The sequence below is a fragment of the Nycticebus coucang genome, chromosome 13 (genome assembly GCF_027406575.1).
Source record: "Nycticebus coucang isolate mNycCou1 chromosome 13, mNycCou1.pri, whole genome shotgun sequence".
Taxonomy (NCBI): Eukaryota; Metazoa; Chordata; class Mammalia; order Primates; family Lorisidae; genus Nycticebus; species Nycticebus coucang.
This window is the reverse complement of record NC_069792.1, coordinates 33,012,508-33,031,776: the sequence shown is the minus strand read 5'-3', so window position 1 is coordinate 33,031,776 and position 19,269 is coordinate 33,012,508. Positions and strand designations below refer to the sequence as shown.

General features: G+C 40.4%; 1 protein-coding gene and 1 pseudogene across 1 annotated transcript in view; one reads left to right on the top strand and one right to left on the bottom strand.

Annotated features, from left to right (window-relative positions):
- Positions 1–19,269, bottom strand: part of LOC128563566 (uncharacterized) — an 856,840-nt gene that overhangs the window by 464,385 nt on the left and 373,186 nt on the right. The gene's annotated exons all lie outside the window — the stretch shown is intronic.
- LOC128563553 (disks large-associated protein 5-like) lies at positions 10,383–18,909 on the top strand (annotated as a pseudogene).

Below are 19,269 nucleotides of genomic sequence, written 5' to 3'. Positions count from 1 at the left end.
ATTAGTTTGCTAGCAGCAGCACTACCCTAAACTTACACTACCTGGTGTTTCTCACTAGCTCCTCCATGTGCTTGAAGCATCTTCTGTTATCATTTGACTTTAGAGTACTAATGATTTTAATTCCTCCTCACCACAATTTGAGGGAATGTGTGTTGGAGAAACTTCACTTTTGATAAAAAAAATTTTAGATTCTCTAAAGAAGGTTTTAGTCTCCTTCCTCGTGGTAGTGTTGGAGGAGAGTACAGACTCCCGTGGTTTGTTCTGTTTCTTCCTTCTAGTTTTTTCTGAAATGTGTAATGGAAGGTAATGGTAAGGCGGGATTCTAGCACCAGACTCTCCGGATTCTCTCCCAGCTCTGTGACTTACTCTTTGTGAGTCCTCGGGAATATTATTTAAGCAATGGCTCCTTTGCCTTCACTATGAAATGAAGATTGTGTTAATAAAATTGCTGTGGGCATTAAAAGGGTTTATATTTGTAAAGTGCTTTATAATGCGGTTGGCACATTGTGTCACCCTTATAATTTCATACAGTCATACAAGTAGTTCTCATTTAAAATTTGTGGTTGTTAAGTAGTAATGTTGTTTTAAAAATATGAGTCCTATTTTTCAGCTCAGAGAGGCTTAAGAATAGATTCTTTAAAAAAGGGAGAGGCTTTTTTGGCTCAAGGAGTAGGGTGCTGGCCCCACATAATGGTATGGCAGCTTCAAACCAGGGCCTGGCTAAAAACTGCAAGAAATAAATAAAGAAAGAAATAAAAATAAAAAAGTGAGAGGCTTCAGGTGAGACAAAGATTTGGCTGGGCACAATAGCTCATGGTTGTCATCCTAGCATGCTGGGAGGCTGAGGTGGGTGGATTGCCTGAGCTGGGGAGGTGGAGACCAGTCTGAGCAAGATGGAGACCTTGTCTCTATGGAAAATAGAAAAATTAGATGGGCAAATGGTAGGTACCTGTAGTCACAGCTATTGGGGAGGCTGAGGCAAGGGGATCAGATCATTGAAGCCCAGGAGTTAGGGGTTGCTGTGAGCTCTGACACCACAGCACTGTAGCCTGGGGCAACCATGTGAGACTGTCTAAAAAACAAGAAAACCTACAGACGTGTGCCATCCTCAGTGCACCACCCCATGCATTCTTTTCACTTGCCACCTCTTCCCTAGCACATCTTAGCGGCTACCCCAGAACTTATGGCCATGTCAAAGCCTATGCAATCTTTCAGTTTAGTTGACCTCGTGGCTACAGGTACCACCCCTGCTTTACCTTGTGAAATAATCGGAATCCCACTAGTGCTTTCCTAGGGGGCACTGCCGCTCACCTCTTGCAGCAAAATTATCGCTGAGTTTTCAAATGAAGGAAAAAACCCCACAAGTTTGAGTACCTATGTAACCAACAAAACTTCTAAACGGTGCATCAAAGACCAGGGGGCCTCAGTGTGTACATGCAGTTGGGTCCAAAGACGCTTGAGGAGCTACACAGTGGTTGCTGTGAAAAGGGAGCTTAACTTTAAGGTTGTATACTGTGGTGCATTGAGCATTTCAAACCCACTACAGTAACATCAGTTTTGTTTTGTTTTGTTTTGTTTTTTATTCAGTGAATTATACAACATCCCTCACAGGAATCAGCAGGAATGGAAGATAAAGAGTTCCTAAGACAACATTCAACACACACATAACTTTTTAGAAGCATCATTGCATATAAGGTTTTTTAGAAAATATTTCACTTGCTCCTTTCCTCTGTTTTTTAAAAAGTCATTTGTAATGGCCATTTTCTCACCTCTCTGTTTTCATAAGTGCCAATTGTAAGGTTGTTGTAAAGGTTCCTTCTTGTAAATATTTCTGACAATAGTGGCTATCAATGATCTCTAATCTTATCTCATCGATGATTCAACTAACGCACTGTAAGGAAATCTGTGACAGAGACCTCAGGACACAAGAAATTTGAAATTATTTTATTTTATGGAATATTGCAATTGTATGAATTTGAATATCTAGAGGAATGCACACATAAGGTTAGCCAAAGAGAGAAATATCACAATCATATTGTTATTTCAGATACAAAGAGCCAATGGGCTGGAAGTGAAATGGTTCCCCAAAGAAAGCAAACAATGGACAAGACTCCCAGAATTAGAAATGAGAATTATTTTATTAGTACTAAAATAAATTGCTTGTAAGTCAAATCCATGTACTTTAGTATAGATACGTCTTCATATCCTCAGATAGGAGAGCACCGTTATGCAGGAAGGACGCACTTCGTGATATTTCTCGATAATAATCGTGTTAACCACCTATCCTAGTGTGACCCAACTAATGTAAAATAAAAGCTAAAGCATATTGGTTATACTCTAAAAGCAACCCTATTTCCTAGGCTTCACTAGGACCTTGGCTAGGTCCTTTACCCTCCACTTTTATGTTCTTTTTTTTGAGACAGAGCCTCAAGCTGTCACCCTGGGTAGAGTGGAGTAGCATCACATCTCACAGCAACCTCCAACTCCTGGGCTCAAGCGAGTCTCCTGCCTCCGCCTCCCAAGTAGCTGGGATTACAGGCGTCTGCCACAATGCCCAGCTATTTTTTGGTTGCAGCCGTCATTGTTGTTTGGTGGACCTGGGCTAGATTCTAACCCGCCAGCTCAGGTGTATGTGGCTGGCGCCTTAGCCGCTTGAGCCATAGGCGCTGAGCCCACTTTGCATTCTTTCCATGTGGGGAGTATCATCTCACTACTTATTCTATTTTTTTTTTTTTTGAGACAGAGTCTCACCATATTGCCCTTTGTAGAGTGCAGTGGCATCATAGCTCACAGCAACTTCAAATTCCTGGGCTTAAAGGATGCTATTGCTTAGCCTCCCAGTAGCTGGGACTACAGGTGCCTGCCACAATGCCCAGCTATTTTTTTGTTGCAGTTGGCCCTGGCTGGGTTCCAACCTGCTAGCCTCAGTGTATGTGGCTGGCCCCGTAACCACTGTGCTACAGGCACCGAGCCATTACTATTTATTCTAACATTTTTCGTCCAGTAGCTTCTCCTAAACCATTGGCTGCCCTCTTGGCTCAGACCCAAAGGGCCAGATTATCCCCCTACACATAACCCTCTCTTCCTATCCACCCGGATGCATGCATTCCTTGCCCAGGTGACTGATACCAGTACCTTGTTTGCCTCACCTTCTGGATGAGACCTTTCCCCCTCTTTTACAGAAGGACATAGCTTTGCATTCTAGGCCTTTTCACGGAGACTATGGGTGAGCTGTTAATATAACCTTCTCCCCTCATCCGCAGACAAGGTCTCTGTCTGTCACCCATGCTTCAGTGCAGTGGTACCATCATAGCTCACTGCAGGATTGCTGGGCTCAAGCCGTCCTCCCACTTCAGTCCCCCAAGTAGCTAGGCACACACCACCATGCATGGCTGATTTCTAAAATTTTTTGTAGAGACCAAGTCTCACTGTGTTCATCCAGGCTCATCTTAAACTCCTGGCCTCAGGTAATACTCCTTCCTTGGGCTCTCAAACTGCTAGAATTACAGGTGTGAGCCAGTGCACCCAGCAAGTGTGACCATATTTTAAAGTTTAAACAGTACTACAGAATTCATGTATAATATCACCTATAGGATCAGAGAGATGTTTTCCTCACAATATTATCTAAATATGAACTTGTGAGTATAGGTTACCTATCTTTCATGGGAAGAGATAGTTTATACACTTTAGCCTGTCTTCTGAAGTAAATCTTATTTCTTCTTTTAACTTGTTCAACAGACTGTGGAAAGTTGCATCATAAACCCCAGAGCAAATCATATGTTTCCCCTCATCATCACTGTAACATAGTAAGATTGGTAACTCAAGCCAGCATCATCTAGTCTTTCCTCATATAGCTGGATTCTTATTATTTTCGCTTTAGAAATGGTCCAAGACCGTTGGTCCTCCAAACTCTTTTCTTACTGTTGGTATGTTGAATTACATTCTGAGAGTACCTGTAGAATGAATTATGAGGGTTGATTGTATACTATAATTGATACTGTTTCTTGTGGGTAGACAATTAGCTTTAGATTTTAGTCTCAGTTTTATGTTTTTTTATTAAGTTTGTGAACTTAGGCAAGTTCCATATTTTTGTTCTGTTATTTCCTCATGTATAGTAGAGGTATAGTGGAAGCTGCAATATTCTGCTTACTTCATAGGCTTCATATGATTATGTGAGATTATGTAGGAAAATATTAAACGCATGTAAGATGGAAGTAAGAAACCTGAGGATAAGTTTTTAGCTTGAAATATAATGTTTAAAAGATGATCTGGAAGAAAGGGGACTAATAATTGTTTACTGTGTGCCAGGCATCACTTTTAAAATACTTTATAATTTCAAAGTAATAACTATGGCTAAGGCGGTGGCACCTGTGGCTCAGTGAATAGGGCGCCGGCCCCATATACCGAGGGTGGTGGGTTCGAACTCAGCCCCAGCCAAACTGCAACAAAAAAATAGCAGGGCGTTGTGGCGGGCACCTGTAGTCCCAGCTACTGAGGAGGCTGAGTGAGGCAAGAGAATCGTCTAAGCCCAAGAGCTGGAGGTTGCTGTGAGCTGTGATGCCAGCACTCTACCACGGGCAACAAAGTGAGAATCTGTCTGTAAAAATATATATATATATATATATGGCTGAGGAAGAAGAGAGGAAAATGACGTCAATTGAATCTATAATATTTTATTCTTGGGGAAAAATATGACGCAAGAATGATAAAATGAGAGAATTTAATAGCTCTAAATAATGAGCACAAAGAAACATTTCTGTAATATTCAGAGAAAATCCACAGCAAACATAGTGTTATTCTTTGAAAATTACAGAAATATTTCACAACTTTTGGAGACAAGGTCTTATTCTGTCGCCCAGCTTGGAGGGCAGTGGCATCGTCGTAGCTTCTGACCTCAGCAGTCCTCAGCCTCACCCCTCTGAGGACCCGGAACTGCAAGTGTCTGCCACCTTGTCTGGCTGATTTTGTTTATAGAGATGGGTTCTCGCCGTTGCCTAGTCTGGTCTCAAACTCCTGGCCTCAAGTGATTTTTCTGCCTCAAGACTCCTAAAGTGCTAGGATTATAGGCAGCAATCACCATGCCCAGCAACATTTCTAAAATAGAATATCACCTTTTGTCAAGATATAATAAGTGTTTTAGTTGACATGCTTATGTATCTTACAGAATCACAATATATATCAGTGTCGTGGATAAGAAAACAGATTTTCACGTATTTAAATAGACAGTAAATTTTTTTGCAATTGAATTTTGTTTCATTATGTTACTTTTTATCTCCACAGGTTTATAAAGTTCTGGTCTCAGTGGGCAGGAGTGAATGGTTTGTCTTCAGGAGATATGCAGAGTTTGATAAACTTTATAACACTGTAAGGAATAGTCGTTTTATAAGATTTTTGTTTAAAACAAAATAACCTGAGAAAATGACCAAATGAGAGAGATTTATTTGAATGATTAAATTAATATTTGCACATATCAGATAAGAAGAAAGGGTAAGATTTTTCAAATGCATTGTAACTCTAAAGAATTCTTAGAGAAGAAGATGAACAGATACCATTGAGAGGTTCCAAATAAATCATTGAAAGTAAGAGAACTAGATAATGGCTTAAAGTTCATGCACGAACTTTATGGCCACCCTGTACATTTTACTGTCCTAGAATGTTAGAAATCAATTGTTTCTACCTACCTCTTTGATAATGGTTAGTCATCAAGATATTTCTGTTTAAATTGCCCAACTGTAAGGTTTAAGTTTGAAATTACGTCATGTACCCACTCTCCTTTCATACTTAGTTAGAAGGTAAGTCTCAGGTTCCAGATTTTAAGTACCTCACACAACTGAAATGTGTATAAACTTTCAGAATTTCTGATAGTTACCTGGGATGAGAGACCCTAGCTATTTACTTAAATAATTAAAACCTATTTTTATGCATTCATAGTGCAGATATGAAATAGTATTCATAATCTAGTGTTTGCAGTGCTCCTAGTACATACTTTCTAGAGTAGGCCACAGACCACCTCTGTTGTGATACATCAGGCCAGATCTTACACAGGTACCAATGTTTGTGGACAGTGTTGCCTTGAAGATCCTACACAGAGGCCCAAGTGATAGGATTACAAGATAAGCCACTGTTCCCTGCCAAAGTTCCACTTTTGAAAGAAGTAGAAGCCAGTAGAACTTTGTGCATACAAATAAATACCTTCCATGATTTTCTTTTTGAGACATAGTCTGTATTGTCCTGGATAGAGTGCTCTGGCATCACAGCTCACAGTAATCTCAAACTCTTGGGCTCAAGTGGTCCTCTTGCCTCTGCCTCCCAAGTAACTGCGACTACAGGCACCCACCACAATGCCTGGCTAGCCTTCTATAATTTTTTTTGTTTCTTGAGACAGAGTCTTATTTTCTCACCTTTGATAGAGTGCTGTGGTGTCACAGCTCAGGCAACCTCGAACTCTTGGGCTTAAGTGATTCTCTTGCCTTAACCTCCCAAGTAGCTGGGACTATAGGCGCCCGCCACAATGCCTGGCTGTTTTTAGAGATGGAGATCTCACTCTGGCTCAGTCTGGTCTCGAACCTGTGAGCTCAGGCACTCAACCCACCTCAGCCTCCCAGAGTGCTAGGATTATAGGCATGAACCACTGTACCCAGGCAGCCTTCCGTAATTTTTAAAAAATGGTTTTATTTTGGAAACTGAGTAAGAGTTGAACTGTTAGTTCTGCTGAAAACTCTTAGATACCTGTTATCTGCATGTTCATCCTTGTTTTGAGGATTGTAAACTCTGTACCCACTGGGATACCTAGTTATGCTCAGGGAAAAATAACATTACAATATCTTTCTCATATGAGCACAGTTTATATGATCTTCTTAGATAAGACGAAATTTTGTTTAAAGAAATAGTAGTAACGGTGGCGCCTGTGGCTCAAGGAGTAGGGTGCCAGCCCCATAGACCAGAAGTTGCGGGTTCAAAGCTGGCCCCAGCCAAAAAAAAAAAAAAAGAAAAAGAAATAGTAATAACTGAAATTTGAGACTTCTTTCTACATTCTGCTTAAAATATTTTATAGGCTACACTTACTTTCTAAACTTACCTTTAGCAGAACTGTTCATAAAAGGAAGGGGTGTACAGGGAATTTCACCTAAAAACTGAGCAGTATGGCGATCCATCCCAGTGCTGCACTTGAAGTTGGTTTTATGAATTAAATAGCTGATGATCTCATAGACAGAGTGTTAATATTTGTGTACCTTTGGCCGGGTGAGGTGGCTCAACACCTGTAATCGTACCACTCTGGGGGGCCAAGGTGGGTGGATTGCTTGAGCTCAAGAGTTCCAGACCAGCCTGAGCAAGAGTGAGACCCCGTCTCTGAAAAAAAAAATAGCTGGGTGTTGTGGTGGGCGCCTGTAGTTGCAGCTACTTGGGAGGCTGAGATAAGAGAATCACTTGAGCTCAAGAATTTGAAGTTGCTGTGAACTGTGATGCCAGGGTATCACTCTACCCAGTGTGACAAAGTGAGACTATATCTCAAAAGAAAATATATATATATATATATGTGTGTATATTTGTATATCTTTAATAATAAAGGTGAAGTAATAAAACTTGTATGAGCCCCTTCCCCCATGATCACTTATTTTCTCTCTTCTTTGAAATGCCCTGTCTTTAAACTTTTGCAGCAGAATTTTTTAATATGTAATTCATTTTTTATCATTCATCTCCCTTGTTGCTCTTCTATTTCTCTTCCTTTTTTTCATCTTTTTCTTACTTCATTCGTTTTTGTGTCTACCTCTGTCTTTTTGTATAACTCCTTTTAATTCTGCCTCCTGTGGTGAGGGGCAGGAAATAAAACAGAAAAATGGTATCAGTTGTGTTCTTTGAAACTGCAGACATGAGGTTAAACTTGGCCTGTATTTCAAAAAACACAAATTCTTGAACTATTCTCCTTTTAGAGTAAAAGAAAAGATAAAAAATATAATAAAATTTTCCAAACTGTAAGCATTTTATTGTCAGCTTAAATGTATATTTGATGACTATAGTTTATATTTTTAAACTTTTTATTATAGAAATTGTCGAATACATGCAGAAGTAGATTAGTATAAATATAGAAAGTAATATAACGTAACTGTACCACTAGCCTTCAACAATGACCAGTACATGGCTATTCTTGATTAATTAATCTCCATCCTGTACCATTCCATCAATGATTTTGACACAGATCTCAGATATCATTTCATTTGTAAATATTTTAGTGTACATCTCTAAAAGATAAAAATTCTTTTTTTTTTTTTGTTGAAATAGAGTTCTACTTTGTCGCTCTTGCTAGAGAGTGCCATGGTGTCATAGCTTATACCAGCCTCAAACTCTTGGGTTCAAGTGATCCTCTTGCTTTAGCCTCCTGAGTAGCTGGAACTACAGGTAACCCGTCACAATGCCTTGCCATTTGTGTTTTTTTCTTATAGAAATTGGGTCTTGCCCATGCTCAGGCTGGTCTTGAGCTTCAGAGCTCAGTCTACCCACCTTGACTCCCCAAAGTGCTAGGATTACAGGAGTGAGCCACTGCACCCAGCCAAAAGATAAAAATTCTTAAAACCAAAACCACTATCACATTAAAAAAAAAAAAAGGGGGCGGCGCCTGTGGATCAGTCGGTAATGCGCCGGCCCCATATACCGAGGGTGGTGGGTTCAAACCCGGCCCTGGCTGAACTGCAACCAAAAAATAGCTGGGCGTTGTGGCGGGCGCCTGTAGTCCCAGCTACTCGGGAGGCTGAGGCAAGAGAATCGCTTAAGCCCAGGAGTTGGAGGTTGCTGTGAGCTGTGTGAGGCCACCGCACTCTCCCGAGGGCCATAAAGTGAGACCCTGTCTCTACAAAAAAAAAAAAAAAAAAGAACAGTAATGCCTAGTATCAAATATCTAATTAGAGTCCAGGCATGGTGGCTCATGCCTGTAATCCTAGAACTCTGAGAGGCTGAAGCAGGTGGATTGCCTGAGCTCATGGGTTTAAGACCAGTATGAACAAGAGAGAGACTCCATCTCTAAAAATAGGCATTGTGGTGGGTGTCTGTAGTCCCAGCTGCTCGGGAGGCTGAGGCAAGAGAATCGTTTAAGCCAAGAGTTTGAGGTTGCCGTGAACTATAACAACACTCTACCAAGGGTAACAAAGTGAAACTCTCTTTTTTCTTTTCTTTTCTTTCTTTCTTTCTTTTTTTTTTTTTTTTTTGAGAGGGAACCCTACTGTGTCACTCTCGGTAGAGTATGTGGTGCCACAGCTTATAGCAACCTCAAACCCTTGGGCCCAAGAGATTCTCTTGCCTCAGCCTCCCAAGTAGCTGGGACTACAGGAGCCCACCACAACGCCCGGCTATTTTTTTTGTTGCAGTTGTCACTGTTGCTTAGCTGCCCCAGGTCAAACCTGCCACCCTTGGTGTATGTGGCTGGTGCCATAACCACTGTGCTATGGGTGCCAAGCCAAAACTCTCTCTCTCAAAAAAAAAAAAATCCAGTTAGTGTTCAAAGGACTGGTTAATAGCTCTATCAAGTGTCTTTTTTTTTCTTTTTGTTTTTTGTGTTTTTTTTGGCTGGGGCTGGGTTTGAACCCACCACCTCCGGCATATGGGGCCAGCGTCCTACTCCTTTGAGCCACAAGTGCCGCCCTATCAAGTGTCTTTTAATCACCAAATTCCTCTTTGCCTCTCTTTTCTTTCCTCTACAAACTTTTGTGAAAAAAGTCTTTTTCTGGGCGGCGCCTGTGGCTCAAGGAGTAGGGTGCCGGTCCCATATGCCAGAGGTGGTGGCTTCAAACCCAGCCCTGGCCAAAAGAAAAAAAAGAAGTCTTTTTCTTTTTTTATAGATTTTCCAGTTGACAGTATGCCTATATTGTAAAGTGATTAATGCATTCTTTTATTCTTGGTATTTCGAGGTGTTAGAACTGTAGTTTTTATATTTGCGTGTGGTTTTTGTTTATATTAAGTTTATGTTATAAATATAACCCATTTTTGTGACTTTACTGTCTCAAATTTAATTTCTTCAGGGCCAAGATTACCTTCTCTGGGGACATGCAAATCTGATATGAATGCATTAGAATTTTTTTTTTTTTGAGACAGAGGCTCACTATGTCACCCTTGGTAGAGTGCTGTGGCATCACAGCTCAAAACTTCCACCTCTTGGGTTCAAGTGATTCTCTTGCCACAGCCTCCTAGTAGCTGGGACTACAGGTGCCTGCCACTGTGCCTGGCTATTTTTTTTTTTTGTTTTTGTTGCAGTTGTCATTGTTTAACAGGTTCAGGCCAGGCTCAAACCCACCACCCTCCGTGTATGTTTCTGACACCCTACCCACTGAGCTACAGGTGCCGCCTGAATGTATTAGAATATTAATAAGAAGGCTAGAGCAGAGGTTATTTAAAGCAAAATCCATCAGCTTTTTTTTTCAATATTTAGCAAAAATTTAAAGCAATGTTTCTATATCCATTGGCACAGAAATTTCACTTCTAAAATTTTATATACAATACTCAGAAAGCATTATTTAAAAATCCAAAGATGGGCTCAGTGCAGGAAGTTTGAGTTGTATGGAGGCGAGCCTTGGAGGCGGTGGTGTGCGTCCACTTCCAGGGTTCCTTAACTTTTGATTCACTTGAGATTCACGCTAGGAGGTGCTTCAGAATGTCTTCATCACATTTTGCCAGTCGGTTCAGAAAGGATTTCAGTACTGAAATGATTAGGACTAAACTTGCTCAAAGGAAATCACTGTCTGAGAAACAAAAACAGACATAAGGAATATGAACAAAATAGACTCTTTGGTTTGAAAGATGTCAGCATTCCAACCTTGGAAGGTAGAATTCTTGTTGAATTAGATGAGACATCTCAAGAGCTTGCTCTAGAAAACGCCAAGCCAAGGTCAATAAAAACTGTTCTGTGTGACCAACGAAAACAAACGCTCCAAAAATACAAAGAAGAAAAGCAACTACAAAAATTGAAAGCACAGAGAAAGAGAAAGCTAAACGAGAAGCGTTTAAAGTGGGTTTTTATAGACCTGATACGCCTGGTTTCCTTTCATCAAACCTGAATGCTATGAAAGCTGGGCCACAAAAGACTTCTTCTGTATGGATTACAAGGTCAAAGGCCAAAGACCTGTTTGGTTTGTCCTAGGAGGCTCACTCGTACTGCTCGAACATCACTCCCAATAATGGGAGTATGACCAGCAGTATGACCTGGTCAAAGACAAACTTCTGAAAACAAAGTGTTGGACAAAGAGGGAAAAGTTGGACAGCCTGTAGTGTCCACGTCGGTGAGAATGACTTGATCTGCTGCTCAAGCAGCAAAGCAGGTTGCTGGAGCAGTCTCATCCAGCACAGCAAGAAAGCCATTCTCAAGAGCCACTGGTGACAGTGAACCAGGAAGAAAGGCACCAAATAAAGGAAGACCCGCCCCCCAAAAAGAAACAAAACCTGCAAAGCCCCTGGATGGTCTGAAGACCTATCAAGTCACACCCATGACTCCCAGAAGTGCTGACGATTTCTCGACACCCAGTTTTACACCTGGACCCCTTGCAAAATAGAAGAGGATAAGACTCAAGAAGCAACAAAAGATATTTTGGTGCTAAAATGTAAAATGTCAGCTACTGAGTTAGTACAGCAAGATTCAAATAAATTACAACATCCTTTGTGTTCTCTAACAGTTTGGAATGAAGAACAGGTCTTAAATCATAATAAATCTATTAAAAAGTCAAATGGCCTTCCAGTAACAGAGGTCCCATCACTTGAAATGAAGGAAGGACAGATATGTACCATATTTCAGAAATATCCTCCAGTCAGAAACTGAGAAATTAACAATGTCAAGTTGCCTTCAGGGGGAGAAGAAGCTGAGATCGGACATTCCAGATGATGCTAAAGATCGTATTCGCACAGCAGTTGGTCCCACAAGACTCCTTATGAAGGAAAGGGTCAAACAATTTGAAGGACTAGTGAATGATTGTGAATATAAACAAGGTGAAAAGGAGATTACTCACACAGATCTGGACAGGTTCTGGGATATGATTAGTTTTCAGACAGAAGATGTAAAGCAAAAATTCAACAATCTGACCAGACTTGAAGAATCTGGGTGGCAAAACAATAGTAATGCAAGCATTTTAGTCTTCAGGAAAAAAGTCATCTCAAGTATGGTGAATAAACCAAAACAAATTCTTCCACATGATGGAGGAAGAATTGCAGCTAGAAATCGCTTGGCTGCAATAAAAAGTGCAGAGAGAGAGAAGACGAAGCTGGGAGAACATGCGGAGGCAGCAGCCTCTAGGATGCCAAAGGAGATTGATAAAATAGTGTTTGATGCTGGATTTTTCAGGGTTGAAAGTCCCGTTATATCATTTTCAAGACTTTCCATTTCTTTTGAACATCCTTCTCAAAAGACGTTGAACACCTAAGTCTGTCAGCAAAGCTGCGTCTCAGAGCAGGGGTGCGGTGGGCCTCCTAGGACAAACTGCATCACCAGAGAGTTCCAGTCCTTGGAGTACCAAAAATGAACACGATGATAAGAAGACTTTGTTCGAAAATACTCCTGAAAGCCAGAGCAACCTAGGAGAAGATGCTCAGTGTCCTGGATCACAAGATTTAATCGAAGCGAAACATGATGAAAATAGGGTAAACTTTGGCGTGCATTACTTACCCATTGAAAGAATTGAGTTTGCCTCTTCTTGCTGGTGGAGTAGCAGATAATATTAACAAAAAAGAAGAAATTTCAGATGTTGTGGAAGGAATGGAGCTAATTCTTCAATTATATCAGACGATGTTTTGATGAGTAGCCCTGAAAAATTTAAACCATCACAGAATATCCTCTCACCAGAAGAGGAAACTAAACTTCCTCCGTCAGTACTATTTGATAATAAAAGTCTCACTACTGAATGCCTTGTTGATTCAACAGGCCTGAACTGCAGCAATCCATTCACTCAGCCAGAGGGCAGACATTGAGAACATTCCGGATACATTTCCCTTGGTGGTGACCTGATCTCCTTTTCACCTCTAATGCCTCCCGTTGGCCTGGGCGCTGGAGGGGGGCAGGACGTGGAGCCCCGGACTCCGACCCGGGCTGGAGACCCTACCTGGAGCCCATCGAGCGTGGGCAGGTGTCAATACATCAGCTTTTTAAGAAAACTGTTGTTGGCCCAGGACCTCTAGCTTAAGCGGCCAGTGCCAGCCACATACACCAGAGCTGGCAGGTTGGAATCCAGCCCGGGCCCGCCGAACAATGACATCTATAACCAAAAACTATCCGGGCATTGTGGTGGGCGCCTGTAGTCCCAGCTACTTGGGAGGCTGAGGCAATAGAATCACCTAAGCCCAGGAGCTGGAAGTTGCTGTGAACTGTGATGCCATGGCACTCTACCCAGTGCAACAGCTTGAGGCTCTGTCTCAAAAAAACAAAAAAAAAAAAAAAAAAAGAAAAGAAAGAAAACTATTGTTAATCTGTTCATGTAGAGGGAACACAAAAGATCACATCTCCTCTTGAGGTAATAAATGGTGAGTAACATGTACTTACACATCAGATTCTCGTCCAAGCACTTAACATCCAATCTCCTCTAAGTCTCACAATAAATCTGTAAAGGAATTGCTAAAATTACTTCCATTTCACAGGCCAGAAAACTGAGGCCCAGAGATGTTAAGTAACTGATACAAGGCAACACAGATACCAAGTGTTTTATTGGGGCAAATAAAGATGCTGAGTCAGTGTGTGGTTTACTGGTATAACTTAATACTGTGCACTGGGTGGGCATCTGTTTAAAAGTGTTTTAGAATGGGTTTTCTTCAAAATCAGGTTATATTTGGTTTTGGTGCATGCATAACTAGACCACTTGCAAAATTATTTGTAATTTGTAATGTTATTTTAAATTTTTTTTAGTTAAAGAAGCAGTTTCCTGCTATGGCCCTGAAGATTCCTGCCAAGAGAATATTTGGTGATAATTTTGATCCAGGTAAGCTGTAACTTTATAGACCAGGAATTAAGTGGTAGTTCAGGTTTGAAGAAGTCATGAGCATATTCATTGGACTGTGTCATAGTGCAGGACTTTAGAAAACTAATTGATCTTGTGCTTTATGAAAATACTGCTTCTGGAATGTGCTTACTGTGTGCCAGGTGTTTTAATTTATTCAATCCTTACAACAAGCCTATAAGGTAGGTATTGTTGTCATTATTAGATAAGGAAACTGAGGCACAGTTAGGTTCATTATTTTGCTCAGGGTCACACACACAGGGTAAATGGCAGCTTTGGAAGTTAAACTCAAGCAATCTTGCCTCAGATAAATTTAGTAATCGCTAACTTAGGGGTACTTTTCTAACTTTAAACAATGCCAGAAAAGGAATTTATTTTTACATTTAGAAACTTTTTATTTATTTATTTTTTTTGAGATAGAGTCTTGCTATGTCACCCTCGGTAGGATGCTGTGGAGTCATAGCTCACAGCAACCTCAAGCTCGTGGGCTTAAGCAATTCTCTTGCCTCAGCCTCTGAAAGTAGCTGGGACTATTTTTTTGTTGTAGTTGTCATTGTTGTTTAGCAGGCCCAGGCTGGGTTCGAACCCGCCAGCCTCAGTGTACCCTAGCCACTGAGCTAAGGGCACTGAACCTATATACATATGTATATATTTTTTGGGGGGGTGGGGGGCAGAGTTTTATTTTGCACCCTCGGTAGAGTGCTGTGGCATCACAGCTCACAGCAACCTCCAACTCTTGGGCTTAAGCGATTTTCTTGCTTCAGCCTCCCAAGTAGCTGGGACTATAGGCGCCTGCCACAACACCAAGCTATTTTTTGGTTGTAGTTGTCATTGTTGTTTGGCGGGCCTAGGCTGGATTTGAACATGCCAGCTCCAGTGTATGTGGCTGGTGCCCTAACCTCTGAGCTATAGGGACCGAGCCCAAGATAGATGGATCGATATATATATATATATATATATATATATATATATATATATATAATTTTATATAATTTTGTTCTACATAGTAAGATGCATAGTTCAAGCATTTCTTTGGTACATGCTGAAAATATTTTTGCTATTGTAATGAGACAGATTCTAGTAATCATATTGCTGAATAATGTCACATAATAGTCTGTTCCACTGTGTGTAAAGTTTATTGTACTTTGTAAAAATCCTTATACATGCCATCATTGGCATTTAATTTAAGGGTAGCAGATACTAGGATTGTAAAAATATCCTCTTTTAGGCTTTAAGTATATCAATTTGTCTAATTTCCCATTATTTTATTTTACTTTTTATTTTGCATCAGAGTCTCACTATATTGTCCTCGGTAGAGTGTGATACTGTCACAGCTCACAGCAACCTCCAACTCTTGGACTTAAGTGATTCTCTTGCCTCAGCCTCCTAAGAAGCTGGGATTACAGGCGCCTGCCACAATGCCTGGCTGGTTTTGTTTTTTCTTTTCTTGTTGTAGTTATTATTTGGCAGGCCTGCACTGGGTTCGAACCGCCAGATCCAGTGTATGTGGCTGGCGCCCTAGCTGCTGAGCTACAGGTGCTGAGCCTCTAATTTCCCTTTTTTACTCAATTTGAATTAAAGAAAGATAGATATAGATATGTAGAAAAAAAATACAAAATATTCTCTATGTGTTCTCTATGGCCACCTCTTTGTAACATACACAGTCTTCTCCCTTACTCCTGGAGAACACAGTCTAAGGGATCTGTTGTGTTAAAGTTTTTCCTATGTGTGGAGACTTTTAGAATACCCTGTAGTAGGCACTGCAGAGAGGAGAGACCAAGTAGAGAGTGGGAGTCTGGTTAAGAGAGTATTCCTACCAGTCATGGCGTTAGATAATGAAAACAGGGACTCGAGTGGGAATAGGGTTAAAAAATGAGCCGTGTGCAAAAGCTCTTCTAATGATAAATCTGTAAGAAATTTTGATAATTGCTTAGTAATGCCACATAAAGAAGAGAATGAGAGATAAGTGAAGTGTCAGGTATGATCTGACTGAGAAAATTAATTAATATGAAGTGGCAGAAAGACTTTAAGAAAAATCAAACTATGCTAGTGATGACACTTGAACTTGGGTTGGAGTTCTGTAGAGCCCTTAGTTGAATCGTGAAGACAGTCATTCCTTCAAGGAATGAAGGCACAAAGAAGTAAAAGATCCGCAGCTCTACTCCTTTCTTATAAAAGACAAGATACCAGACTGAATGCCCAATGGTACCTATGTTTTAATGAATTAATTATTTGACACTAAAAATGGATTTTTATTGAAAAGCCATTTGCAGTCTATCTTAAAGTGTGTTGTATATGATTTAGTAACAGTGAACTACGTTGTATGTAACAGTAATCTTGAAAAGCATTAGGGATAGCAAATGTAAGTCTTAATGTAAAAATCCAGAAATAGGTAAGAATGTCTGTTTGGTTAAGCCTTGCTGGGGAAACAGGCATTCTTACATTTTGCCGGTAGGAATGCCAAATGGAAATCCATGTCAATGGAAATTTGGTAACATTTAGGAAAACTGTATGTATTTCACTTGGACCAAGAAATTACATTTCTAGGAATCTATCCCAAAGATAAACTGCACATAAAATGATGTATGTTCAGGGAAGCACCAGCCCCATATAACGAGAGTGGTGGGTTCAAACACAGTCCTGGCCAAACTTCAAAAAAAATAGCTGGGTGTTGTGGCAGGCACGTGTAGTCCCAGCTACTTGGGAAGCTGAGGCAAGAGAATCCCCAAAGCCCAAGAGCTGGAGGTTGCTGTGAGCTGTGACGCCACGGCACTCTACTGAGGAGATGATGAAGGAATAAATCAAAACTGGGACTTTGAGGAGGGAGAGGCTAGGGGACCCAACAGAAGTGGAAGTTAAATGTCCCTGAGTGAATCTTGTTCATTGTTTTGACTTTGGAACCATGTATAATTACATAATTTATGTATGTATGTATGTTTGAGACAGAGTTTCACTTGGTCACACTTGGTAGAGTGCTGTGGCGTCTTACCTCACAGCAACCTCAAACTCTTGGGTTCAAGTGATCCTCTGGCCTCAGCTTCCCAACGCCTGGCTATATTTTAGAGGCAGGGTCTTGCACTGGCTCAGTCTGTTCTGGAACCTGCAAGCTCAGGCAATCCATCCACCTCAGCCTTCCAAGTGCTGGGATTACAGGCATGAGCCACTGGGCCCAGCCCTTGTTTTACATGATTTAAAAACAAAAATTAAAATGCAATAACAAAGAGACCTCTAACAATGGAAAATAAACTAAAGGAAAAAATAACCTAACTATATTTTGATTTTTGTTGTAAATACTTAGAGAATAATTAATCATTAGAATAATAAGATTTTGACTATATCTCATGGGTTTATATGCCAAAGACAAAAACAAAAACCTTCAAAGAAGTTTTATATGGCATTCGATAGTAAGTTATATAAAGTTGTTATCCTGCAATTATGTTAATGTCATGGGAAACAAGATTTTAGGCAGAAGAGGAAAGAGAAACAAATATGAAATCAAAGATTTTAAGTGAAAATCCTATAATTTTTGCTTCATTTTCAAACATAACATGGAATCATAATTTTTTTCTTTTTTTTACATTTTCAAACCGTATGTATTAGTGTTCTCTCCTGGAAATGCCTAAAAGCAGTAACAAATAAGTAGCAATCAACAACCCCAGCATTCAAGTTGTGATCTCTCAATACCATTTTCCTCTCAAGGGAACCAGAGTTCCTGGAAAACGGTCATTTCAGCTTCTGGGCAAGCAATGTACAAGATTATCTCAAGACATCTTGCCTTAAATTTTCACACAGAAGCGATCTGCAATTACTGAAGGTTTATCAAAACTACAAAAGAGCTGAATTTATGGGAGCTTTAGTTGAGCAAAGATTGGACAATTAGAACATGGAGAAAGAGTATTGGAGTGGGTTAGAACACATTAATATATAAAGACCCTTGAGTTCACATGGACTCTTCAAAAAAAAAAATAGAACAACTCATCAAATACCTTAGAGGTTACTAGATTACTGATTTTTTATTCTTGCAATCAGTCAAAGAATCAAACATTTATCCTTGTTTGGTATGAAACATAATTTCTTTGTACCAAAGAGCTAATGATGGAAAGTAGTACTTCTTCATAGAAGAATCAACAGCTCATAATTGCAAAAGGAATGACAAAACGGGAAGAATCACTGTATAACTTCTGATGAGTTAATGGATCTAGGCACAGACCATCAATGATGAAAGCTTTACTGGGGCAGGAGAATCCACTTCCAAGATGACTCACTCTTGTGGTTCTTGGCAGAAAGCCTTCTTGCATGTGGGCTACATAGCCTTCGCTGTCCTTTCAACATGGCAACTGGCTTTTCCGGAATGAATGATCCAAGTGAACTAGCAATGCCTTTTATGACCTGGACTTGGAAGTCACATACCATCACATCCACCATATTCGGTTAATTCAAAGATAGTCGTTAGTCCAACACACATTCAAGAGAAGAATTAAGCTCTGTCTATAGATTGGAGGCAAATCGAAGACTTTATGGACATTGTAAGATGATTTCACGTTTTTTAAAAAAAGATATTACCAGCAATACACATTGATGTATTTAAAAAAACAAAACCACAAAGTTGTCTAAAATTGCTTTAAAATACTCCAGAAAAAAAAGTGAAGAATAGGGATAAATGAGCCATCAATACCAGAATGTTGGTATGGTAATTTTTAAAGCAGGGTAATGAGTACATGTGGTTCATTATGCTCGTCTGTCACCTTTTGTGTATTTCTAAAATTTTCCACAGTGAAAAGTTAAAAATAAATTCATACCTTAGACTACTATCCTGAAATTCCCCCCCCCCGCTTTTTTTTGAGACAGAAAGCTGTCGCCCTGGGTAGAGTGGCATGGCATCACAGCTCACAGCAACCTCCAACTCCTGGGCTCAAGGGAGTCTCCTGTCTCCGCCTCCCAAGTAGCTGGGACTACAGGCACCCGCCACAACGCCCGGCTATTTTTTGGTTGCAGCCGTCATTGTTGTTGGGTGGGCCCAGGCTGGATTCGAACCCGCCAGCTCAGGTGTATGTGGCTGGCACCTTAGCCGCTTGAGCCACAGGCACCGAGCCTGAAATTCCCCTTTTAACTTTATTTGTGTTTGGCAGCCATCATCCTGAGTTTGTTTTATATCTTTCTGAGTCCTTGGGGTGCAGCACAAGCCTGTGTCTTCATTTTCTTTTTTTATTTCTTTATTCTGATGGTTGCAAACCTCTGTAAGATGAGTTTTATGTGCTTGAAGGCTTAAGAATGATTTCTGCTTATATTTTTCAAAGTTAAAATTTTATTT